The following is a 26,062-nucleotide window of genomic DNA, read 5'->3' as shown; positions in this document are numbered from 1 at the left end:
ACATATTCTTGTAATAGCATAGTACTACTTAAAGCCACAGCCAGGCCTGCACACTCTGATCCCAAACAACCTATAGTCCACCTTAGCATCATTATAATCTGATTGTAATAAATTAGCATTGTGGTTTTTACCAGATCTCCCATGTCAGGAATCAGGGAAAACTATGGGGATGTGCTATAGTAGAAAAATTATACAACTCTTAACATAAACATTGGTAGAAAGTAAATTACAAACAGGGAATTAAAAGGCTTATGAAACTATAACCCCTCAGAGGCCTTTGAATGACAATAACACAAGATGGCAGCCCCCATGGGCTTGGGAGTAAAAGTCCCTCTCAATTTTGAACTGTTGGAAAAACTCGAAGAAGGCCAGAGGGGAGTAGGAGATGGCACAGTTAGCTGGGGTCTAGAAGATGATGAAGACAGGACACTTACAAGATGGACAGGGATGATAATTGGGTATCCAAGAACAATTTATGAAGGCCAAATGTACAGCCTTAAAATAGACTGTGGACCCAAATATGCAGAAACACCCCCCTTTGTAAGATTTGTAATAAAAATCAATATGAATGGAGCTAATCATTCTAATGGAGTTGTGGACTCAGGGGCCATATCAGTGCTAGCAAAGTGGCAGAATTCATACAGTATCAAATTGTCCTGCAGGAGTTCTGGCTCCTAATGATGCCTAAAGAAAATATGAGACTCCCTCAGCCACCTGAAGGACAAATATTATGGCAATTAATCAAAAGAAAAACCACAGGTCCACCCCTTCCCCCATTTGATTTAAGCAGTCTTCATATTCCACAGTAGTAAATTTTCTAGATATGTCTTGTAGTCTGCAAAGTACTGGACGGGAAGCTCCCATTCAAAGGCAATGTATCTTAAGGTACTGTAAATGATACTAATATTGTCCATTTGAAATATGTAAGTTGTGCTATAACAAATTATCCTGTCAAGTGTAACCACTGTCCACATAGTTGAACTTCTGAGATAAAAAAAAGTATATTTAAAAATTTTTTAGATTTTTATCTATTTTTGGACAGAGGGGAAGAGAGGAAGTGAGACAGGGATTGAAACATCAATGTGTGGTAGCCTCTCACACGCCCCCTACTGGGGACCTGGCCTGTAACCCACGCCTGTGCCCTGACTGGGAATTGAATTGGTGACCCTTTGGTTCGCAGGCCCATGCTCAATCTACTGAGCTACACCAGCCAGGGTAAGAAAGTATATTTACATTGATTACCATCATAACCGGTGTGGCACACCTAACTCAACTGTGAAAATCACACAATCACCTTGCTGCTGACTACATGGCCTGGGGTCTCTGTCTTCTCCCCTTCCCCTCCTGCCGCCCTCTCCTCTAATTCCCTGCAATAGCCCTCCAGCTTGGAGTGGCTTATTAGAGTAGATGTGAAGGTTTCAGGTCACAGCCTGTGGGGCTACTGCTGGGTGTGTAAGGGTGCTTGGTGGTACCACTGGTTTCTTTTTTTAAGTCTTAAACGATGTCCCCCTTCCAAGCCATCATCCTTTCCCACTCTCTACCAACACCCTTGGCCAAAGCACAGATCATAACACTCCTCTGCTCCCCTCTGAAACTGGCCCTTGGGTAGGAATTCAGGGCTTTCTCCATATCTTCTTCCCCTCCCATCACCTTTATATCGAGGAGTGCTGCTTTCTACTTACTCCTCCTCAAGTCTGTTTCTTCATTGTTACCACCCAACACTTTCCATGACGCTCCCTTGCTTTGGCCAGAAGCCATCGGGTAAGGTTGGAAAGAGTCTCTGACCTCCCTTGTTTAGTTTTGGAACCATATTGATTTACTCTCTACCAGCCGAGGAGATGCTTTTTTTTTTTTTTTTTAGCTCAGGAAGGCCACAGAAGACCCTTGTAAGCACACATGATCCCTCTGAATGAAATATTTCCTGTTCCTGTAATTGCTTTTCCTTTTACAAATTGAAGTTTTAAACAGGACTCTCATTTGGTCATCTGTGCCATCCATTTGGGTCTAGTTTGGAATCTGACAACTAGAACAAAAAGAGCCTTGAATTCGGTACATACTTTGGTTTTGATACTGAAGCTTCTCATGGTCCTCAGCAGGGATTAAGAAAGAACTTGGAGTGCATGGCAGAACTCTGAAATCGGCAGACTTGATTTCCTGGCTAATTGCTACAACTTTCCACTTTTCTGTTCAGGACCACTAAATGTTGAGATGCTGTGCATACTGAAATAAATGCAACTCGCTGAGTTAAAAAAAAATCAAACCCTGTAACTCCTCAGACAACAGGGGGCTTTTCTCCGTTCAAGGGATCAGCCTGCTCCCATATTCTGTGGAGTATGCTCTCTGTAATAAAGTTTGCTGGCTTCACTTTACTCAGTTTGTGATTTATCCACCAAGAACCTGGTTACCTGTTCACATCCAATGACCTCATTGTTAACCCATTCATTGTTTAGCTTCCATGTCTTTGTGTGTTTTTCATTTTTTTCTTGTGATTCATTTCTAGTTTCATAGCATTGTGGTCAGAATAGATGTTAGATATGATTTCAAATTTCTTGAGACTTGTTTTGTGTCTTAATATATGGTCTATCCTAAAAATGTTCCATGTACACTTGAAAAGAATGCATATTCTGTTTTGGGCTGAAATGCCCTGAAGATATCAGTTAAATCCATTTGACCTAGTGTGTCGCTTAAGGCTGCTGTCTTCTTGTTGATTTTCTGTCCAGGAGATCTATCCACTGAAGTCAATGGATGTTAAAGTCCCTTACTATGACTTTATTACTGTTGACCTCTCTCTTTATATCCATCAAGATTTGCTTGTATATTTAGGTACACCTATTTTGGGTGCATAAATGTTTACAAGGCTTATATCCTCTTGTTGGATTTATCTGTTTATCATTATGTAGTGTCCTTCTTTTTCTCTTATTATAGCCTTTCTTAAAAGTCTATTTTGTCAGATATAAGTATTGTTACTCTAGCTTATTTTTCATATCATTTTCCATCCCTCCATTTTAGTCTGTGTGTATATATTGTTCTAAGGTGGGTCTCTTTAAGACAGCATATTAATGGGTCATGTTTTCTTATCCATTAGCTACTGATGTCTTTTGATTGGCACATTTAAGCCATTTACATTTATAGTGACTATCGACAGGTATTTATTTATTGCCATTTTATTCTTTTACCTATTGTATTTTTTTTCTTCTTCTTAAAGCAGGTCCTTTACATTTCTTGTAATGCTGGTTTGGTGGGTATAAACTCCTTTAGCTTTTTTCTTGTCTGGGAAGCTCTTTGTTTCTCCTTCACATTTAAACCATAGCCCTGCTGAGTAAATTAGCTTGGTTGTAGGTCCTTACTTTTCATCACTTTGAAAATTTCATGACATTTCTTCTGGCCAATAAAGTTTCTGTTGATAAATCAGCTGACAGTCTAATGGGAGCTTTTTTATAGGAACTGTCTTTCTCTTGCTGTTTTTAATATTTGCTTTTTGTTTTTAACCTTTCCATTTTAATTATGATGTGCCTCTGGGTTCATGTAGTTTGGGACTCTGTGCTTCTTGGATCTGTGTGTCTATTTCCCTCACCAGGTTAGACAAGTTTTCAGTCATTATTTCTTCAAACAGGTTCTTAATCCCTTGCTCTCTCTCTTTTCCTTCAGGTACCCCTATGATGCACTTGTTGGTTTGCTTTTTGTTATCCCAAATGTCCCTTAAACTATCCTCATTTATATAAATTCCTTTTTTTTTTTCTGCTGCTTTGATTGGGTGTTTTTTTCTACCTGTCTTCCAAGTTGTTGATTCTATCCTCTGCTTCATCCAAACTACTGTTTATCCCTTTTAGTGTATTTTTAATTTCTGTCTGGTTCTTTTTTTGATGCTGTTGTAGTTCTCACTAAGTTCCTTTTAGTTCTCACTAAAGTTCCTTGAGCATCCTCATAACCATTGTTATGAAGTCTATGATTAATAAATTGCTGGCCTCCATTTCATTTAGCTCTTTTTCTGGAGATTTCTCCTGTTCTTTCATTTGGGGTATGTTTCTTTGTGTCCCCATGTTGGCTGTCTCTTTGTGTTTGTTTCTAAATGTTAGGTAGATCTGCTATGACTTTCAGCCTTGGTATGGTGGCTTTATGTAATAGGTGTCCTGTGGGACCCCGTGGCATGATCTCCTTGATCGCCTGGGCTGGGTGGTCTCGGAATGAACCTACTGTGGGTTTTATGGGCCCTTTGGTTGTAATTAAGTTTTTAAAATTATATTTTGTTGATTATGCTATTATAGTTGTCCTGATTTTTTCCCCCTTTGCCCCCTTCACCCAGCATCCCCCACTCTCTGAGGCAATCCCTACACCATAGTTCATGTCCATGGGTTGTGTGTGTAAGTTCTTTCGCTACTCCATTTCCTATACTGTACTTTACATCCCCATGGCTATTCTGTAACTACTTATTTGTACTTCTTACTCCCCTTACCTCTTCACCCACTCCCCACATACTCCTCTGATCTGGCAACCATCAAAACCATCTCCATATCCATTACTCTGTCTCTGTTCTTCCTGTTCATTTAGTTTGTTTTTTAGATTCAATTGTTGACAGATATGTATTTTTTGCCATTTCATTACTCATAGTTTTGATCTTCTTTTTCTTAAATAAGTCCCTTTAACATTTCATGTGATAATGGTTTGGTGATGATGAAGTCCTTTGGTTTTTTCATACCTGGGAAGCTCTTTATATATCCTTTATATGTCCTTTGAATGATAGGCTTGCTGGGTAGAGCAATCTTGGCTCTAGGTCTTTGCTTTTCATGACTTTGAACATCTCTTGCCAATATCTTCTAGCCTGCAAAATTTTTTTGAGAAACCAGCTGACAGTCGTATGGAATCTCCTCCATAGGTAAGTAACTGCTTTTCTCTTGCTGCTTTTAAGATTCTCTCTTTATCTTTAACCTTTGGTATTTTAATTATGATGTGTCTCGGAGTGGGCCTCTTTGCATCCATCTTGTTTGGGACTCTATGTGCTCCCTGGACTGGCATGTCTATGTCCTTCACTAAATTAGGGAAGTTTCCTTTCATTATTTTTTTTAATATAGATTTCCAATTATTGCTCTTTCTCTTCTCCTTCTGGCACCCCAATGGTGCAAATGTTGGACCTCTTGAAGTTGTCCTAAAGGCTGCTTACACTATCCTCCTTTTTAAAAATCTTTTTTCTTCTTGTTGTTCTGGATCGGTTGTTTTTCACTTCCTTATTATGTTCCAAATCATTGATTTGATTCTCAGCTTCATCCACTCTACTGTTGTTTCCCTGTAAATTGTTCTTTTTTTTAAAATATATTTTATTGATTATACCATTACAGTTGTTCTATTCCCCTCCTTCATTCCCCTCCACCTGCACACTCCCTCCCCCACTATTCTCCCCACCTTAGTTTATAACCACGTGTCTCAATTTCTTTAGATTCTATATTTCCCCCACTATTCTCGCCCTCCCCCCTATCTATTTTCTACCTACCATCTATGCTATTTTCTGTGCCTTCTCCCCCCTTCTCCTCCTCCCACCCCCCTGTTTCTAACCCTCCATGTGTTCTTCATTTCTATGGTTCCACTCCTGATCTAGCTGTCCTCTTGGTTTGCTTTTGTTTTAGGTGTGGTTGTTAATAACTGTGTGTTTGCTGTCCTTTCACTGTTCATATTTTTCATCTTCTTTTTCTTATATAAGTCCCTTTAGCATTTCATATAATAAGGGCTTGGTGATGATGAACTCCTTGAACTTGACCTTATCTGAGAAGCACTTTATCTGTCCTTCCATTCTAAATGAAAGTTTTGCTGGATAAAGCAATCTTGGCTGTAGGTCTTTGGATTTCATGACTTGGAATACTTCTTTCCAGCCCCTTCTTGCCTGTAAGGTCTCTTTTGAGAAATCCGCTGACAGTCTGATGGGTACTCCTTTGTAGGTGACTGTCCCCTTATCCCTTGCTGCTTCTAGGATTCTCTCCTTCATTTTAGTCTTGGCTAATGAAATGATGATGTGCCTTGGTGTGTTCCTTCTTGGGTCCAACTTCTTTGGCACTCTCTGAGCTTCCTGGATTTCCTGGAAGTCTATTTCCTTTGCCAGACTGGGGAAGTTCTCCTTTATTATTTGTTCAAATAAGTGCTCCACTCATGGCTGTTTCTTTCCCCCTTCTGGTACCCCCTATAATCCGGATGTTGGAACGTTTAAAGATGTCCTGGAGGATCCTAAGCCTCTCCTCATTTTTCTGAATTCTCATTTCTTCATTCCTTTCTGGTTGGATCTTTCATTCTTCCTTCTGGTGCATTCCATTGATTTGAGTCCCAGTTTCCTTTCCATCAATATTGGTTTCCTGGACATCTCCCTTCATTTCAATTAGTTTAGCCTTCATATGTTCCTCTAATTTATGACTATAATCAACCAGTTCTGTGAGCATCCTGATAAATAGTGTCTTAAATTGGGCTTCTGAGAGGCTGGCAATCTGTTGGTCGCTTAGAGTTATTGGCTCTGGGACTTTGAGTTCTTCTTGCACCATCTTTTGGGTTGTTCGTGCCTGTTAAGTAGCAGGATGGGAGCCCTAGGTTTTCACCAGAGCAGGGCAACTCAGTCGCTGGGTTGTGACGTTGTATGTGGCGGCAGGGTCAAAGAGGGACAATGGCTTCCCTCCGCCGCCTGCTGCCGCGCCCCCCACCGGCACTGCAGCCACCACCGTCACTAGGCCCATGCGCCTCACTCCACTGCACGCGAGTGTGCCACCGCTGTCAGCCCTCCACCACTGGGTTCGCCCCCTGGGGCCTGCGTGGTCCATCTCACTGCTCGCGAATGTGCGACCTTGGTCAGTCTGCCCCGCACCCCGACTAGTTCCCGGCTGCCTGCGCGCCTAGGTCTGTCCTGCCCGACCCAGCTCCGCTGCTGGCTCCACCTCTCTTACCGTCCTCGTTGAATGGTTTGTAGCTGTCGGACTTCCGTATAATTCCGTTTTCTGGTCTCTGGGTGTGTCTTAGTTCTCCAAAACTTTTGTTGTATTGAAACTTGGTTGTGGGAGAAAGCACAGTGTTTCCACCTATGCCTCCATCTTGGCGGAAGTCCTCCTGTAAATTGTTCTTCATTTTATTTAATATATCCTTTGTTTCTGTCGAATCTTTTTTATTTTGTTGAGGTCATTACTAAGTTCCTCAAGCACCCTCATGGCCAGTGTTTTGAATTCTGCATCTAATAGATTGCTTATCTCCATTTTGCTTAGTACTTTTTCTGGAGTTTTGATGTGTTTTTTCACTTGGACCCTGTTTTACTTGGGGTTTTGATGTGTTTTTTTCACTTGGACCCTGTTTCTCCTCATTTTGTCAGCCTCCCTATAATTGAATCTTGATTGCTACAGGCCCATTTGTGTGTGGGGTTGACCCTCAGGCTGATGACTGTGAAAACAAAATCTGACTACAGTGTATGAGTTGCTGTGTTGACCACACCAAGTGAAACTCACCTCGGCAGGGTCTGGTGCCTGCCAAGATATCCATTTGGATATGCCACTTGTGAAGCTAGCTGGATCTTGGTCTGATGTTGTCTGAAGCTGGCCCCTGAGTATGTTGGTTTGGGGGCCTCTTGGGAGGAATTCTGATTCAGGTCAGTGTTTGACACCGACTGTGACTGGCCTGGGACAACCTGTTTGGAGCTACAAAGCAATCCACAGCCTGTTGCTGCCTCTGCTGGTCCTGGGTGTATGTAGGAAGGACCAAGCTGCACTCAACGCTGGCTTTTACCAGCACTGGGCCCAGGGGAAGGTCAGCAAAAGTCCTATGGAAACCTGCCATCTGCCTCCACCTGTCTCTACCTTCTAGATGCCTGTTAGGCTCAGTCACTGAAAGAGACTCTGGTGGACTCCAGTTGCATGAGGTGGGTTCTCAGTGAGTCATCAGGTAGGGATAAGTAGTATTCACCAGACTGATACAGGTTCAAACTTGGGGCCAATGCTAGGTCTGAGGCCAGTCAGCAAGTGTTGCAGGGCATACCAAGTCTAGCTGCCACTCACTGGGTACCTGCATACCTTTGTGGTGTGGTAGAGTGTCAGGGAGTTTTCAGGGTAAGGCCAGCAGAGTTTATTAGACTCTACCAGACCAAGGTTTGGCTGTACAAAAGGAAGGCTCTGCATTGGTCAGGTCTTCAATGAAAAAATGTCTTTGTCTTAGAGTCACACAATTCAGTTTGTTCCAAAGTCAGCCATGAGCTTGATCTCAGCAAGGCAAGGCTACTGGCAGCTGGGAGATGTGGGAGGCACCAGTCAGGCTTGAGGGAAAGTGGGGGAAATGGCCCTTGTTACAGAGCCACACAATTCAGAATCTGCCCAGACCTTAGCAGGGCAGAACCACCAAGAGTTCAGAGGGTGGGGCCCCAGGAGCCCATAGGGTGGGGCTAGCAGAACTCCTATGAGGAGAAGGCACCAGTCAGGTTCATGGGAAAGTGGGTGGAATGGTCTCCACCTCAAAGCCACACAACTCAATCATTGACACCTCCTAAGATTGCCCAGACCTCTACACCCGGGTCTAGGGCTGCAGACTTCTTAGCAGAGCATAAACTCCGCAGGCACAAGGGATTCCAGAGGGTGGGGCTATTGTATTCCCTGAAGCTGATGCTGTAAGGAGGGATGAGCTCCGTCCAATAAAGATGGCATGTGCAGTGTGTTAGAGTGACTCAGTACAGGGGTGGCCCGGCGATTGTCCTCTCAGCTCTCCTCCCAAAGCCACAAAGCTCAGACTCTTCTAACATAACTCGTCTACTCTGCCCTCCACTGCCAGACTCCAGGGTGAGTGGCTGTGAATGACATTTCGTGCATTTTCCCTGTGTCTCTAGCGGACTTCTGTCTGCACCTGGTGGACAGAATGATTGCTGATTTTCACAGCCAGATGTTAAATGGAGCCTATTTCTGGCCCTGTTGCTCTGGGCTGGGGAGCCTGGCTTCAGGTTGAGACCCCATGCTTCTCAGGGGGAAGTCAGTGCACCTAAGATATCCCCCTGGAGTCTCAGTCACTGCCCGTGAGAGCAGGGCCAGCCCTTTTAAAAAAAAATTATTTATTTATTTATAGATAGATAGATAGATAGATAGATAGATAGAAGGGAAGAGGAAAAGGGAGGGAGAAAGAAAGGGAGAAAAACATCGGTGTGTGGTTGCCTTTCTTATGCCCCCTATTAGGGACCTGGCCTGTAACCCAGGCATGTTCACTGACCAGGAATCAAACCTGCGACCCTTTGGTTCACAGGTTGGCACTCAATCCACTGAGGCACACCAGCCAGGGCAGGGCCAGCCCTTTTTATGTTTCTCCCCTTCCTACCAATCTTGATGTGTCATCTTCTGTAAATCTTGGTTATAAGACTATTTATTTATTTTTAGAGAGGGGATGGGAGGGAGAGAGAAAGAGAGAAAGAGAAACATTGACATGAGAGAGAAACATCAGTTGATTGCCTCTCCTTCTCCACGTGTCCCATGGGCACCAGACCCACATCCCAGGCATGTGTCCAGATCAGGAATCGAGCCAGCGACCTTTTGCTTTGTGGGACAATGCCCAACCCACTGAACCACACTGGTCAAGGCTGGGTTACAAAACTTCTGTTCAGGTAGTCCTCAGCTAGTTATTCAGGATGATTGTTCTATAATAGCTGCAATTCCAGCTTGGTCACGGGAGGAGGTGAGTGTGACTTCCACCCACTCCACTGCCATCTTAGATCGGAAGCTTAGCAATTTCGCCGATCTTCTTAGAGAATCAGCTTTTGGTTTCATTGATTTTCTCTATTGTTTTGCTATATTCTATTAAGTTGATAATTTAGTCTGGTCTTTATAATATTCTTTCTTCTATGTACTTTGGGTTTCATTTGTTCCTCTTTTTCTGGTTTCCTGAAATGGACCTAAAATACTTCTTTTCTTCAATAGGCATTTGGTGCTCTAAATTTCACTCTGCTCACTGCTTTGCTTATTCTTGTATCTACAAGGGATTAAGTGTGTTACTTTGGATTGTTCAGAGAATATTTTGCTATTGATTTATAACTTAATTTAATGTAGGTAAGAACATGTTTTGTATGAGTTAAATAAATTAAAATACGTTGAGAATTTTATGGCTCTCAGTGAGTTCCAAGTGCACCTTGAGAAGAATGTTTTCTGCTGTTGGTGGATGGCATATTCTGTGTCAGTAGGTCAAGTTGGTTGGAAGAGCCATTCACATCTTCTAGTGTCCACAGTGATTACCTGTTACTTTTTAAATTTCAATTCATACCAATATTTAGCTGAGAAGAGTTTGATCTGAAATTTTAGAACAAAGTTAAATAGCAGCATTCTTATTTAAAAATATTTTTAAATTTATTTTTAGAGAGAGGGAAAAGAAGGGAGAAAGAGAGGGAGAGAAACATCAATGTAAGAGAGAAACATCAATTAGTTGCCTTTCACATGCTCCCAGACCAGGGACGGAACCAAACACCTAGGCATGTGCCCTGACTGGGAATCGAACTGGTGACCTTTAGCTTTGCAGAATGATGCCCAGACCACTAAACCACAAAGAGCAAGGCACAGCAGCAAATTTATTTTGTTCCCCACATCATTGTGGAGACAGTCACTACACAGCTTTCCAAAGTGAATTCCTGTAAAATACTAGTGAGGTGAGATGCTCTGTGGAAACAGTGTCTTCTAGTGTCAAGTGGATGTAGAACATTTGGGCAGTTAGGATACATGTAAACACATAGAAGCTGTTTAACTTGGTAAATTTATTGTGTCTTAGATTTATTGGACCGCAGCACTATTTTTACACTTACTATTAAAATCTCTAAGAACTATAATTATTTGAAATATATTTTAAGGAGTAACAAGTATATGGTTGTTGTATTTACAGAGATTCTTTATCATGTTAAAAATATTTTTAAAACTCTATTTTAGAAAAGACCCTTTCTCTGCATAAAGAACAGATAACAAATTTTAGCAAATCCTATTAAGATGGTTATGTGATTTTTCTTTTTTGATCTATTGAAGTGATATAAAATAAATTCACATATTATTTTCAACGTATTTTTAACAATTTGTCAGAATTTTATTAGAATTTTTGGATCACTACAATTGAGATGGGCCTAATTATTTTTGTAGATGCTGATTTTGTCAGGCTTTGGCTTTGAGGCAGTGGTATTTTCTTTTCTTTTCTTTTTTTTTTAAAGATTTATTTATTTATTTACCTTTAGAGGGGAAGGGGAGAGGGAGAGAAACATCAATGTAAGAGAGAAACATCAATTAGTTGCCTTTCACATGCTCCCAGACCAGGGACGGAACCAAACACCTAGGCATGTGCCCTGACTGGGAATCGAACTGGTGACCTTTAGCTTTGCAGAATGATGCCCAGACCACTAAACCACAAAGAGCAAGGCACAGCAGCAAATTTATTTTGTTCCCCACATCATTGTGGAGACAGTCACTACACAGCTTTCCAAAGTGAATTCCTGTAAAATACTAGTGAGGTGAGATGCTCTGTGGAAACAGTGTCTTCTAGTGTCAAGTGGATGTAGAACATTTGGGCAGTTAGGATACATGTAAACACATAGAAGCTGTTTAACTTGGTAAATTTATTGTGTCTTAGATTTATTGGACCGCAGCACTATTTTTACACTTACTATTAAAATCTCTAAGAACTATAATTATTTGAAATATATTTTAAGGAGTAACAAGTATATGGTTGTTGTATTTACAGAGATTCTTTATCATGTTAAAAATATTTTTAAAACTCTATTTTAGAAAAGACCCTTTCTCTGCATAAAGAACAGATAACAAATTTTAGCAAATCCTATTAAGATGGTTATGTGATTTTTCTTTTTTGATCTATTGAAGTGATATAAAATAAATTCACATATTATTTTCAACGTATTTTTAACAATTTGTCAGAATTTTATTAGAATTTTTGGATCACTACAATTGAGATGGGCCTAATTATTTTTGTAGATGCTGATTTTGTCAGGCTTTGGCTTTGGGGCAGTGGTATTTTCTTTAACTAGGATTGTTCCCATCTTTTTTCTGCTCTGCAGAAGAGTTTACATTGCATAAAAATTGTCTGCTGTTTGAAAGTTTGAGAAGGCTTGCCCCTAAAACTGTCAATGCCCAGACCCACAACTGGGTTGTGAATGTGTGTGCAGTTAAGGGAATGTGAATTGTTTTATATGTAAAGGCTGGAGGAGTGTTAAGTGCTTGACATGTTGAAGAGACCTCCTTAAAATAAGAGCCCCTTGACACCAATGATAAGAAAATGTGGTCTCCCTCTCTGTTACCTGACATGGGGATTTTCCTCTATTGGGGGATAAAGACAAGATTGATCTGCTGTGGCTTCATGTACAAGGCTGTGAACCAAGGTGGCTTGGTTCTTCATCAGCAACAGAGGAAATGGTGGTGGTTAAACCTTCCCAGGCAGCACCAGAGAACCTAACGCTGCCACAAAGTGGGAAAATGGAGAGAGACTGACAGGAATGGGACAGCCCACCTGAGCAAGGGACCGCTGTCCTGGGGACAGAGGCCTGACACAGGCCAGCTATAAACTGTCCTGGAGACAAGCACCCAGGGATGGAGGGCAAGGTGCACAACTTATCACCCAACACCAAAACTCCCCTGTTTGTGAGCAGATAAATTCCTGTTGCCTGTTTCTGAGGGTCTGCTCTGTGTGTTTAATAGTGAAACATGAACCTGCAGTCTTCGCAGTGAGAGTAACTGCTGGCGTCAGGGCAGTGACGTAACCTCTTAGCAGCCACCCCTACTTCTTTCTTTCTTTCTCTTCCTCTTTTTTTGCTGTTTTTACCATTTTAAGTGCATTGTGCACATTCACAGGGTTGTGCAGCCACCCCCCAGTCATCTGCAGAGCTTCCTCATCTTCCCAAACTGAACTCTGTCCTCACCAAACATGAACTCCCACCCCTCCTCCCCACATCCCATCCTGTTTTCTGTCTCTATTCATCTCACTATTATTAACTCACTATTTTTTGAAAAATCAATAGTTCCTTTATTTTGATTTTAAATTAGTCACTTGTGGACCACTTTGGAAGTGGTAAGAGATGACCTACAGATACTCTTACCAATGCTGAACCTACAGCTCCATGGAATAGACCATTTCCTTGGTCAATTCTCGCTGTGCCATTCACTCCACTGAAGCCCGAGGTCCTTATTCCTCATCTCTTTCCTCAGCTGTGACTGGGGAATCAAGAGATGAATACCCATTAATCTCGTGTTCACTTCTCTGCGAGTGTGGGTTTGGAGAAATGAGCCCCCCAAAATATAAAGTAAGATGCAAAACTGGATTGAACCAATATAAAATGACTCTAGAATAGAGGGATGAAATCAACTTTTCAGGTTAGGAAATACTCCCAGGGACCTTTTTCTAGTCAGGTTTGGAGTCCAAAAAAGGCGCTGGGTAGGTAGCGGTTATGCAACCAAAACACTGAACCACAGGAAGAGCCTTGGTTCTGGGCCTCCCTCCCCACGTGACCCAAATTATAATTCAGAAGCATTCAGTAGGTGCTAACATGTAGGGAAACAAATGCAGCAGGTGATAAAATAGTTATATATATATGATATATATTTTGTATATATTTAAATTCTAAAGTTGTTATGGTAGAAATAAAATCGAAACATTGTAGAACCTCGAGAAATCACAGAGATCTAGTCAGTCTAATTGCCCCAGAGCATAAATAAGAAAGTCTGTGACTAAGCATTGCCATGGTGCATTAGTATGAAAGGAATGATTTCAGTTCTGAAGTAAAGCAATGTTTTTTTGACACTTTCAACTTTACATCAAATTAGATAACAATTACACATAGGCTATTAAATTAATACATGAAACATTTTTCTCTGCATAATTCATGTCAGGTTTAACAATCTCTTCACTGGTTTTCTATACCGAGAAAGGGCATTTTCACTGTCCCTTGTTCTTAAGAGACTAACAACAGACTCTTCTAATCCTCAGCCTCCTTAGTACCAAGGAGCTCTTCTTGATTTACCTCCAGGTTTTTCTCCGCATCTTTAATTTGGAGAAATGTTTCCAGGATGTTTTTTTGAGGAGCTACTTCTCCCTATATTCTCTTCTGTGTCTGCTTCAGTCTTATTTTTCTCCCATTCCTCAGTTTTCTAAGACTCATGGTATAAAACTGTTAGCAGATACATTTTATAATCAAAATTCTATCTTTTCAAAGGGTGCCTATCTGTTTTGATGGTATGCACATCTGTGGTCTTGCAGTATCACTCCTACAAATTCAAGAACTTTCCTCTTTGCAGGATTGTCTCACTTCAAACTGGAAAGTTTAACCCATAAGGTAACTGCTTGGGGTTTGAAACAGTTGGTCTCGATACAACAGAATCAGCTGTGCCAGTTTCAGTTAGAAAAACACTTCTGGCATTTTTCATCGCTGTCCTGTGCGGCTGGCCACTCTGTGTAGGGATCTTTAAGGGCTCCACCATGCTTTTCTTTCCGTTTTATCTTGTATTAGGTTTAGCTGTACAGCACAGTGGCTAGACAATCATATGTATTTTACACCCCGTTCCCCTGGTATTTCCAGAACTCCACCTGGCACTGCACATAGTTATTGCAGTAATATTGACTATATTCTCTATGCATTACTTACATCCCCGTGACCGTTCTGTAACTACCAGTTTATACCTCTTTCACCCAGTCCCTCAACTCCCCTTTGTCAAGTGCAGAAAATCGGGCCTCTTTGCAGTTTCTCGATTTCCCTCCTTGGCCTTGGGTGCCCCCTTTCAGCTGGGCAACCCCTTGAGAGGTGGGACAGCTGCAGAGGGCTTAAATGTTGCTGCGGCCGGGCCAACTCCAGGCCAGTCCTGGTCGGTGGCATTTTCTCTGTCCTGGGAGGTAGTGCTTTTCTTCTTGGTGGCCTTTCAGATTTGGATGTTCTTTCTGTTGTATGTGAACTCTGTCTCTGGGCAAGAATGATGTCACCGCTGTTGTGGAGGAGGAGAAGGCCCTTCAGGGCCCAGGCCCCCTGCTTCACGGCCAACGAGTGTGAGCATGGTCACCTCCATGGCTGTGGAGATGACAAACCACTATTGCCACACTGCAATCTCACATTCAGTGTGTGGAATCCTCCAGTGCTTGGCCTTTTACGACTTGCCCTTAGAGTCATGTCTTCGAGGTTCAATCAGGTTGCAGTGTGTGTTGAAATGGCCTTCGTTGAGAAGGCCATTGTGATAACACATTGCAGGTATTGGAGCAGAGAAGCACAGAGTCAGAAGTCCCTGGAGCCAAGTCACAGGAATGCCACACACAGAGAAACTCTCAGGCATTCCCGCTGCCTGCACTCCTGGGGTGCGTCTTCCCTTCACTTTGGCTCCTTCATTTTTATTTTGGTTCTAGAGTTATTCAGTGTTTCCCAATAAGATTTCCTTTCCCCTCTAAAACGTTAACCAGAATCATTAAGCTCTTGCCATAGAAGAGCTTAACAACTTTGGCTGGAGTGTGTTTCTTCTAGGGACCGTCACCAGGACTGACCATGGCTGAGAGTGGGCTGCTCTCTGGGTTCACATGGGTGACTTGTCCTTGAAACGGCTCTTCAAACTGAACCCACAGCTTAACCAACTGGGGCTTTAAGTGAGTGAGGGAGAGTGTGCTGCGCTGGGAAACTCATCCTGAGATATGAAGTCTTCCTTTTCCTAAGATGAGTGAACACTAAAAATTCAGCAATGATGTAAAAACATTTGGCTCTCTAAAGTTGTGATCTTTTTTTTAGAGACTTCTTTCTCTTCTAAATAATTTTGGGAATCAGAAAAATTGAGCAAAGGGATTTCTGAAAAGACAGAATTGGAGAAGCAAAACTCAGGATGGAAAGACACTGGACTCTTCTGGGTGCAGCGAGTTCACTGACAGGCTGAATGTGTGGGGTTCCAACAGGAGACAGCCTCCCCTCCAAAACTGCTCTGTGATCGGCTTCCTGATCTTTGACAGTATCTCCTACAGAACTGTGGCATTGAGGTTGTTTTCAGTAGTAAGAACTAGTCTCATTTTGAAAGTTACAACCTATAGTCACAGTGAGAATGGCCAGTCCCACGTCCTATACTCACTTCAGCTCCCCGCTCCCTTTCTTCCGGGCTGGCCTGCAGCGTGGGGACTGGATGAGTTGGCTCGGGCTGTCATACCAAGTACTGCACACTGGGCGGCTGAAGCAACAGACATGCATTTTCTCAAAATTCAGGAGGCTGAGAGTCTGAGACCAAGGGGTTCTGGTGCCTCCTGAGGCCCCTTTCCTTGGCTTGCGGACTGCCATCTTCTCCCTTGCTCTCACATGACCTTTGCTCTGTGTCCTCATCTCTTCTTACAGGACACCAGTCAGATCGGATTGAGCCCCACCCCAAGGACCTCGTGCTACCTGAAAGATATCTTTAGAGGTTTTGTCTTCAAGAGTCTCATTCTAAGGTCTTGAGGGTTAGAATTTCAACATGTGAGTTTTGGGGATATAATTAAGCCCACAAAAGGACCCATAGCAGAGGAAGAGGCATGGCCACTTCCTTCTTTATCTCTCCTTTTCCTCCTCCACTTCCTTTTGTGTCTATTATTTGTAGGACCATGAAGTGGGGGGTAGGGGGGAGGAAAGTTAGAGAAGAGGATCAAAATCTATTTTCAAATCCAATTGCTCTAGTTTGCTCGTGGCTAACACTGGCTTACAATAGTGTCAGGCTTTCTCTGGGCAGGCATGCAAATTCTGGCTCTTCTGTGGGGCTCAGGTGGGGCTTCTTTAGTGACTGCACTAGCATGAGGAATACACTGCCTGGCTGGCATCTGGCCCTCCCCCCGCCCTTTTCTTCCGGAGGGCACCCTACAGTCTCTGGGTCTGCATCTCCTCATGCCAGCTGTCTCCTCCTGGACCAGGGACCTGCAAGACAGCCTTAGTCTGGCTACCTTCTGCAGCGTCCGCTGGGCCATAGGAAACTTGCTCACCCTGTGCCCTGCCGCTGTCTACAGCATCCTGCAGCTGGAGACGGCTTAGCCAGCCCCCCACATTGGAGGATCTAGGTGGAAAGCAGGCACCACTCGTGTCCGAAATGCATGTGTTTCATACACCTAGAGGGACACGGGTCGGGTCATCCTGGGAATTCTCTCGCTGGGTGCTGGGGCAGCAGTCAGCAAGCAGATGTAAGAACGGCAAGTGCCCAGGCATGGGCGGGGCAGGCTCTCCCTCCAGGGCTGTGGTCTCGATCTACATGAAGTGGAGGGAAGGGGCATCGTGGGGAAGGAAGGAGATTCACGAGTACCCGCTCCTGGCCAACAGCTCCGGACTCTTGGGAACCCCCACTGTAAGGAGTTGGACTTAGAGCTCTGGCTCTCGTAGGTGTTTGAGGGAGGAGCTGAAACATCCTGGGCTTCCTGTGGACTGGCCCCTCCTGCCCTCGTGTCACACGTCTCTGTTTCTGCCTCTCTCTGCTTGCGCCCACCAGTATTTTCAATGACCTCCCCTCCCCCCGCCGCATGCTGTGGTCAGTAGGTGGCTCAGGCTTGCTCTGACAGAGCCCTGACGTTCATGGCCAGACAGCTTGAGTCCCTTCGGGGCAAGGCGCTGACTCTTGGGACCTGCAGCCTTGCAGTGAGAGCAAGCTGTCCATGTGGCCTTCCATGCTTCCAGGAGTTTAAGCGTGGACGCACAGTCCAGCACTCCTGATGCTTTCAGGTTTGCTGTGCTCTGTCCCTGAGCCTCCCTGCTCTCTCTTCATGAAGACTTTCAAGAAAACAGTTTCTGCAGCTACTTCTGACTTTGCTCTCAGGTCCATCCATGGGACTCGGGGGGGGGGGGGAGCAGAGGCAGTGCTGTGTCCTCCTTTGTCCACAGTTCTCCCCAGGGTGCCCATTCACAGCAACGTCTTCCCTAGTCCTCCCGACTGTTAGAACAGGAAGACCATGACGTGCCTGTCTGAGGCTGTCTGCTGGTGCTCAGCATTGCTGCTGCCCTATGTTGCTCCTCTGTCATGCTGGGGGTTAGAAGTCCCTAACCCGAGTCTCCCAGACTCTCCTGCCAGCCACCTTGCAGGGAGGCCTGGGAGGAGGAGGAGGTGCTGGTGGGGAGGCAGGAGGCCTGAGACTGAGCAGCCTCTCACTGTGGCTCTGGCTCAGGAAGCAGCAGCAGCAGGGGGCCACCTTAGCAACAGTAGCATTGGTCGTGACCGTTCCAGGGACCACAACAGGACCCATTTCCCCAAAGGAGACACACAAAATGGTCAGAGGCACATGAAAGAGTGCCTGATGTCGTGAGTTATTAGGGAAATACACATCAAACCACAATGAGACATCACTTCACACTCACTAGGATGTCTATGGACAAAAGGACAAGGCCAAGTCTTGCTCAGGATGTGGAAAAACTGGAGCCCACTGCTGGTAGGAGTGTAAAACAGTGTGATTACTAAGCAAACAGTGCCCCTCAAACATAAAGGTACCATGTGACAGAGAAATTTTGCTGCTAGGTAAATTGAAAACATATGTCCACAGAAAAACTTGTGAACATGATTCATTCCTAACAGTCCCAAAGTGGAAACAACCCCATTGCTCATCAGCTGATGAGTGGATAAGCAAAATGTGGTATGCTCACACAGTGGAATATTGTTCAGACTCAGAAAGGGTAAGGTTCTGATGATGTGCCACGGCACGGATGAACTCTGAGAATATCGCGCTCCGTGAAAGAGCTAGACACAACAGCCAGCTACGGTAGGGTTCCATCTGTACGAAATGTTCAGGAGAGGCAAATTCACAGGAACAGAGAGTAGTACCCCTCCTTCTGGGATGGGGGAGGGGAGGGCGGGGGTGATGCTCATGGGCACAGAGTTTCTTTTGGGGCTGTTAAAATATTCTGGAACCAGTGGTGGTAGTTGCCCAACTTTGTGAATGTACCCAAACCCACCCAATGGATGTGCACCTCAAATGGATGAATTTTATAATATGTGAGTTATAGCTCAATAAAAAAATATATGAGAAAAAAGGTGAAGTATCAGGGCAGGGGCTAGAATTTTACGAGCACGGGGGTAGCTTGAACCAGTGCTGGGGTCACTTCTCTGAGGAAGAAGGAAAGGCGAGAGCCCAAAGCCTGGGACTGGCCGGTTTGGGGAGGTGTAGGCGCGGGGCTCCATCCCAGCCTAAGAGTCATTTCTGTCTTGAATGGTTACAGTCCCTTTTAGTCTTGACTGGTTGTTAATTTGTAAGTAAAGCTCCCTGACAAGCAGTTGGCTTTTTATCTATTTGATTTAAGAATGCCGTATGTCCCAATAGCCTTACTCATGTACTTTTTATTATTTACTTTTATTATTTGTGTCAGTTTCTGAAGTAGGGATTTTGGTCACTATGGGACTAATCTAAGCAGCATCTTGGCTAATAAAAGGCTTCTGGAGAAGGCAACTTCAAATCAGACATCTGACTTCTCAGCGCCTTTTAAGATCAAAGATTCACATTTATTTAGTGCTAGGCTCTGTTCTAAGCCCTTTGCATGTATTTTCCCATTTAACAATCACAACTATCATAGCAATCACAATAAATAAGAAAATTAAGCATTTTATAGAGTAGAAAACTGAAAGATGAAAAGTTTAAATCATTTGCCTAAGTTTATACCAGCAATTTTCAACCTTTTTCATCTTGTGGCACACACAAACTAAGTACTAAAATTCTGCAACACATCCAAAAATGCATATATTTTGGCTGATCTGACAAAAAGGGTATAATTTTGACTGCTCTACCAAAAAAGTAATAATAATAGTTACCTATCCTTTCAGCTCCAAGTGATTCTTTTAAAAAAACAACAGGTGCCTATACGGGTATAGATAAGGGTTTCTCATACCAAGGATTAATCAATCAGACACAATCTTACTATGGGACATGACCAATAAGATGCATCTTTAGCTCTGGCTGGGTGGTTCACTTAGTTGGAGCATTGTCCCACACACCGAAAGGTGTGGCTTCAGTCCCTGGTCAGTGCACATGTCTAGGTTGTGGGTTCAATCCCAGGTTGGTGCACCTCGGGGAGGCGACTAATAGCTGTTTTTCTCTCACACTGATATTTCTTTCTTTCTCTCTCTCTCTCTCCCTTCCTCTCTTTCTAAAATTAATCAACATATTCTCAGGTGAGAATTAAAAGAGATGCAGGGATCTGCTCATGTGCTGACACGCCTGTGTAGGATTTGGGGAAAGCAGCCAGGAGTTCTGGCCATGATAGAGACGTACGTAGACACACCTCATTTCCTTACAAAAGCTAAAGAAGGACAACAACAAATTTAAAAATAAGATACAACCAGAACTTCCAGATACTCAAACTTCATGGAAGTCTGACAACCAAGAGGTTAAAGAAACATTCATCCAGACTGGTAGGAGGGGTGGAGATGGGCAGCCAGGCAGAGAGAATGCACAGCCAAGGAGGTGCCTGGTGGACCAGTTAGTCTCACATTCTTGGGCCAATAAGCTGGGAGGAACCACTGGGAAGCGAGACAGACCGTGGAACCCAGGGTTTCAGTGTGGGAAACCAAAGACTCAAAACCTCTGGGTGTAAAAATCTGTGGGAGTTGTGGCAGTGGGAGAAACTCTCAGGGTCTCGGGAGAGTCCATGGGGAGGCCCACAGGGTCCTAGAGCATGCACAAACCCACCCATCTGCGAATCAGCATCTGAAAAGCCACAGTCTGCTTGTGGGAAGTGAGGGGAGTGACAGAAAGTAGGGCTAGAGCAGAGCCAGCAATTGGCATGGTTCCCTCTCTGACCCCTCCCCCCCAGACAGTGCTCCAACACAGCAAAGGGGGTTGCCCCGCCCTGGTGAATTTTTAAGGCTTTGCCCCTTACAACATAGCAGGTGTGCCAAGACAAAGAAATATGGCCCAAATGAAAGAATAGATCAAAACTGCAGAAAAAGAACTAAGTGACGAGGAGATAGCTAATTGATCAGATGCAGAGTTCAAAACACTGGTAATCAGGATGCTCACAGAATTGATTGAGCTCAGTCTCAAAATGAAGGAAGAAATGAAGGCTAACAAACTGAAATAAAGGAAAATATATAGGGAACCAAAAGTGAAGAGAAGGAAACCGGGACTCAAGGATTTGAAACAAAATGAAGAAATAAACATCTGACCAGGACTCAATGAAGAAACAAGAATTCAAAAAAATGAGGAGAGGTTGAGAAACATCTGGGACAACTTTAAACACTCCAACATCCAAATAATAGGGGTGCCAGAAGGAGAAGAGGAAGAGCAAGGAAGGGAAAACTTTTTTGAAAAAATAATCAAGGAAAACTTCCCTAATCTGATGAAGGAAATAGACTTCCAGGAAATCCAGGAAGCCCAGAGAGTCCCCCCAAAATTGGACTCAAGCAGGAACACACCAAGACACATCGTAATTAAGTTACCCAGGATTAAAGATAAGGAGAGAATCTTAAAAGCAGCAAGAGAAAACGAGAGAGTTATCTACAAAGAAGTTCCCGTAAGGCTATCAGCTGATTTCTCAAAAGAAACCTTACAGGTAAGAAGGGGCTGGAAAGAAGTATTCTAAGTCATGAAAGATAACCTACATTCAAGATTGCTCTATCCATCAAAGCTATCATTTAGGATGAAAGGGCAGATAAAGTGCTTTCCAGATAAGGTCAAGTTAAAGGAGTTTATCACCAAGACCTTATTACACGAAATGTTAAAGGCACTTATCTAATAAATAGAAGATGATCAAAACTATGAACAGTAAAATGACAACAAAGTCACAACTATCAACAACTGAAACTAAAAAACAAAAACAAAAATTAAGGAAACAACTAGAATAGGAATATAATCACAGAAATGGAGATCACATGGAGGATTATCAGTGGGGAGGAGGAGGGGAGAATGTGGGGAAAAGGAACAGAAAATAAGAAGCACGATAGGCACAAAATGACAGGGAAAGATTAAGAATAGTATAGGAAACAGAGAAGCCAAAGAACTTATATATACAAGCAATGGACACAAACTAAGTGGCAGTGGGGTATGTTGGAGGGTGGAAGGGTGCAGGGAGGGGGAAGGATAAAGGGGATAACAAAACTGGGACAAAAAATATGCAACTCTATCATATGACCTATGTATTTATGGTTCAAGATAGGGCATTCACACCAATGGCTATTCTTGTGTTTGGCTATTCTTGTGTTTTGTCATTTTTTAAATTGGACAATCTATGGCAGGGGTGTTAAACTCATTTTCACTGGGGGCCACATGAGCCTCGTGGTTGCCTTCAAAGAGCCAAAATAATTTTAGGACTGTATAAATGTAACTACTCCTTCACTGTTAAGGAGTTGAAATTACATTCAAATCTTTGAAGGCAACCATGAGGCTGATGTGGCCTCATGTGCAAATGAGTTTGACACACCTGATCTAAGGGAAAAGAAGTTGGTGCAAGTTTTAAAAATTATTGTGACGTGCCTGTTGAAAATTGCTGGTTTATACAGCTGAATAGTGGCTTTGCAAGTAGTCGAACCCAGGCTGTCTTTAAATCCTGCATCCTAGCCGTGTTGTTTCTTCAATAACATTAAATATATTTACCAATCAATTTTGGAAGATAAGACAACACGCTTGACTTTATTAAAGTTATCAAATGGGTTTAATACAAATGTTTTAGCAGTTTTGCAAACACCAACAGGCAGCACTCTCTTTGTCCACCAGAGGGCGCATCCAGCACAATCCCCAAGTTCATGGTTGTCAGCCTGTGGTTCTAACAGACCGGCTCTTAGCAATTACCCACTGACAGCAGTCATCATTCTGACACCGTTGTCCACCTTTGACAGAATTCAAAGGCGTTCAAAGCACACACAAAGGAATTGCCACTTCCAAACAGTTTACAGATCCGAGAGGCACTAAAACTGCAGGAGTTTGGCTCACTTGCAGCATTGTTTGTGGCTTTTCTCCAGGAGAGAGGACCACACAGAGAAGGGTGTGGAAGTCTGGGTCTTGGTGCTGACTCTGTGTCCTGTTAGTGGGACCCCAGAAGAAGAGCCTAAGTCTGATGCCCAGTAGGCACACCCCAGGACAGAGTGACGGGGTGCGGGTGGCCTGGCAGGGGTCTCCCTGCAGGAGGAAGAACATATTGGGACATGTTTGGGGCTGAGATCCTCAGATGCTAAATGACAAAATCACCTGTAACACCCATGCAGGGCCTCAGGTAGGCAAGCAGTTTCCTGTGACAAGCCAAAAAAGGGAGAGGTTTGTTAGGGCTGCCCTACTCTGTTGCTTGTAGTCGAGGAAGTCACAGATGAACTGTTTTGCTGATTGTTCCCTTGTGTGTATGTGTACATGAAAAACTCACTCCATAAATATTAGAGAAACATGAAGGCACACACACACACACACACACACACACACACGGGAGGGTAGCTCAATAAGAACACTCTTTCTGACCATGTTTTATGGCATTGAATATCACTTTCTAGGTTTGAGTTCATATTATTCAGAGAAAATGAATATTCAGGCAGTTTGGAAAAATTTCAAACCTCAGTGAAGCTTTCAAAAGCTCTTGGGTTTGAAAAAGAGCTGAAAAGACGTGCGCTCCAACCACTTTTGGGTGCTTGAGTCATCTCTGTGACTAGGCCCTCCTAGGGCATTTTGGCCCATGCTTGCCTGTCTTCATGGTGGCACAGTTAGAAAATGATGTTGTCTACTAGTCTCGGGTTTTTAATGATCCCCACTGGTATTTATCAAACATTGGGTAAGATGGTTAGTTCTCGTATTTAACCTCTCAAGTGTCTCTGGGAGTGTACTAGTTACCTCGGGCTGCCGCAACAAAAAATATCACATACTGGGTGGCTTGAAAACAGTAGTTCATTTTCTCACACTTCTGGAGGCTGGAAGTCAAGATCAAAGGCCAGCTGGTTTGGTTTCTGGTGTGAGTTCTCTTCCCAGCGTTTAGAAGCTGTCTTCTTGCTGTGACTTCATGTGGTCTTTCCTCAGTGTGTGTGCCTGGGTGGGATGGGGGGAGGGGCGGGGGGAGAGAGAGAGAGAGAGAGAGAGAGAGAGAGATGTCTCTGGTGCCTCCTCTGACAAGAACATGAATCCTATTGGATCAGGGCCTTACCTTTTGGAGCTCTTTTACCCTAATTACTTGCTTAGTGGCCCCATCTCCAAATACAGAGTCACTGGAAGTTATGACTTGACTATATGGATTTGGGGGAGACACAAACACTCAGTCCATTAACAATGGAGTAAAGAACAGTATCTTTATTTTACAGAGAAAGAATCTATAAAGAATCAATTTGCTTTCTCATGCAATGTTGGTATTGAAACCCTCCTGACTCCAAAGCTGGTGCTCTCTCCACTGTGCCACATCCCTTATTCCTGGAAAAGAGAGCCAGTCCACCTTGGAGGTGGACAGCCTGACGATCAGTCCCTGCAGCTCATTGTCCAGCCCAGGCCTCCAGAGTGGGAGACTTGGCAGTGGGAGCCTCAGCCCTATCTAGTAACCAGACATGCTTTTTTTGGGAGTGGAGTCAAAGCGGGGGCACGGTGGGCACGGGAATCCCAGATGCAGTGTCTGAGTTTGCCAGGACTGCCCCAGAAAATCCTGCAGGTTGAGTGGCTTAGACAATAGACGTTTATTTTTTCCCAGCTCTGGAGAGTGAATACCTGATATTGAGATGCCAAGGTTTCTTCTGAGGCCTCTCTCCTTGGCCTGTCTATCTTTTCCCTGTGTCTTTCCCTGTGTGTGCTTGTGTGTGTGTGTGTGTGTGTGTGTGCGTGTGTGTGTGAGAAAGTGACCCCTAATCTCCTCTTCTTACGAGGGACCCAGTCAGATTGGATTAGGGCTCCTTCCTATAATCTTAATTACCTCTTTAAAGGCCGTATCTACAAATATTATCTGAGGTACTGGGTTAGGTGCGGGGGACACAATTCACCCATAGCCTGCTTGTGGGGTCGGTTCATCCTCAGAGTTCTGACCAACAGAGGGCGCTAACACTTCCCGTTCTGCCTGGGAAGGGTCAGGCCTTCAGCAGCAGCCCCCAAACCCCAAGAGAATGCTCTGGAGTTCTTTCTCCTGGGAGTAGCCCAGGTTACGCATGTCCCCCATCCACTTCCAAATGGCAGGGGAGGATAAGGACAAATGAAACTCTGAATGTAACAAAATGCTGTCTTCTCTTTGAATGCTGGGATTGCTTTTGTTATCAGAAACCATTTTTTCCTTCATTAGATAGTATCTCTTCCAGTATTCTATTTGCTTTTCCTCCTAGCAGCTGCCTTCTGTCCCCTCCCATCTGGCAATTACGAGTGAGTGATGCAAATTGATCTCCTTACCTATAATCACATCGAGACGTAGCTTGCTCTGGAATACAGGGTACACGCTGTCCTCTGAACAGGGCTTGGAGTTAGGAAACCGGTCCTCCCCAGGACTTTGGAACTATTTGGAAGCAGATGCAGCAGTATCCATGCACTCACCACACTGAAGCAGCCATTGCACCTTGCGTGTGGCTTGTGGGTTTTTAGCTGCGTGTTTATATTTTGCTCAAGATTTATGAGAATCCAGGTGGGAAAACAGAAACTGTATTAGTTGGTTTTTAAAAAAGATTTTATCTATCGATCTATCTATCTAACATTTTTTCGAGAGGGGAAGGGAGGGAGAAAGAGAGGGAGAGAAACATCAATGTGTAGTTGCCTCTCACATGCCCCCTCCTGGGGACCTGGCCCTGAAACCCAGGCATGTGCCCTTGACTGGGAATTGAACTGATGACCTTTGGGTTTGCAGGCTGGCACTCAATTCACTGAGCCACACCAGCCAGGGCTATACTAGTTGTTTTAACAGAGGCAATTTAATATAGAGAATTAGTGAAACAGGAGTTGGAGAACTGACAAAGCAAAAAGGGGAAACTGAAGTAATGACAAGAGCAGCTACCATGGCGAGGGCTCAGCAAAGATGGGCGGGGGGTGAGACAATCAGAAGACAGGTGCTTGGAAGGGGAGTCTCTTCAGATCTGAGACTCAGATCTCTGAGGGGTGGGTGCCACCCACCGAGCCCCTGAGGCAGCGCTGGAGCTGGTGCTGGAAGTCTGGGAAGAGGCAGGAATCAAGGCATGGCCCTCCCCCTCTGGCCTCCTGGTGTCCCGCCGCTGCCCGCCGA

At 43.9% G+C, this 26,062-nt stretch overlaps 2 pseudogenes; one reads left to right on the top strand and one right to left on the bottom strand.

Annotated features, from left to right (window-relative positions):
• The first annotated feature begins 297 nt into the window (after window positions 1–297).
• On the top strand, window positions 298–3,703 carry LOC118981866 (ubiquitin-conjugating enzyme E2 variant 1-like; annotated as a pseudogene).
• Window positions 3,704–13,841: 10,138 nt separating this feature from the next.
• Window positions 13,842–16,255, bottom strand: LOC118981865 (28S ribosomal protein S35, mitochondrial-like; annotated as a pseudogene).
• Between the last annotated feature and the right edge of the window lie 9,807 nt (window positions 16,256–26,062).

Source organism: Sturnira hondurensis, unplaced genomic scaffold (assembly GCF_014824575.4).
Source record: "Sturnira hondurensis isolate 20B ecotype Veracruz unplaced genomic scaffold, ASM1482457v3 Scaffold0024805, whole genome shotgun sequence".
Lineage (NCBI taxonomy): Eukaryota > Metazoa > Chordata > Mammalia > Chiroptera > Phyllostomidae > Sturnira > Sturnira hondurensis.
This window is presented reverse-complemented; position numbering and strand designations above follow the sequence as displayed.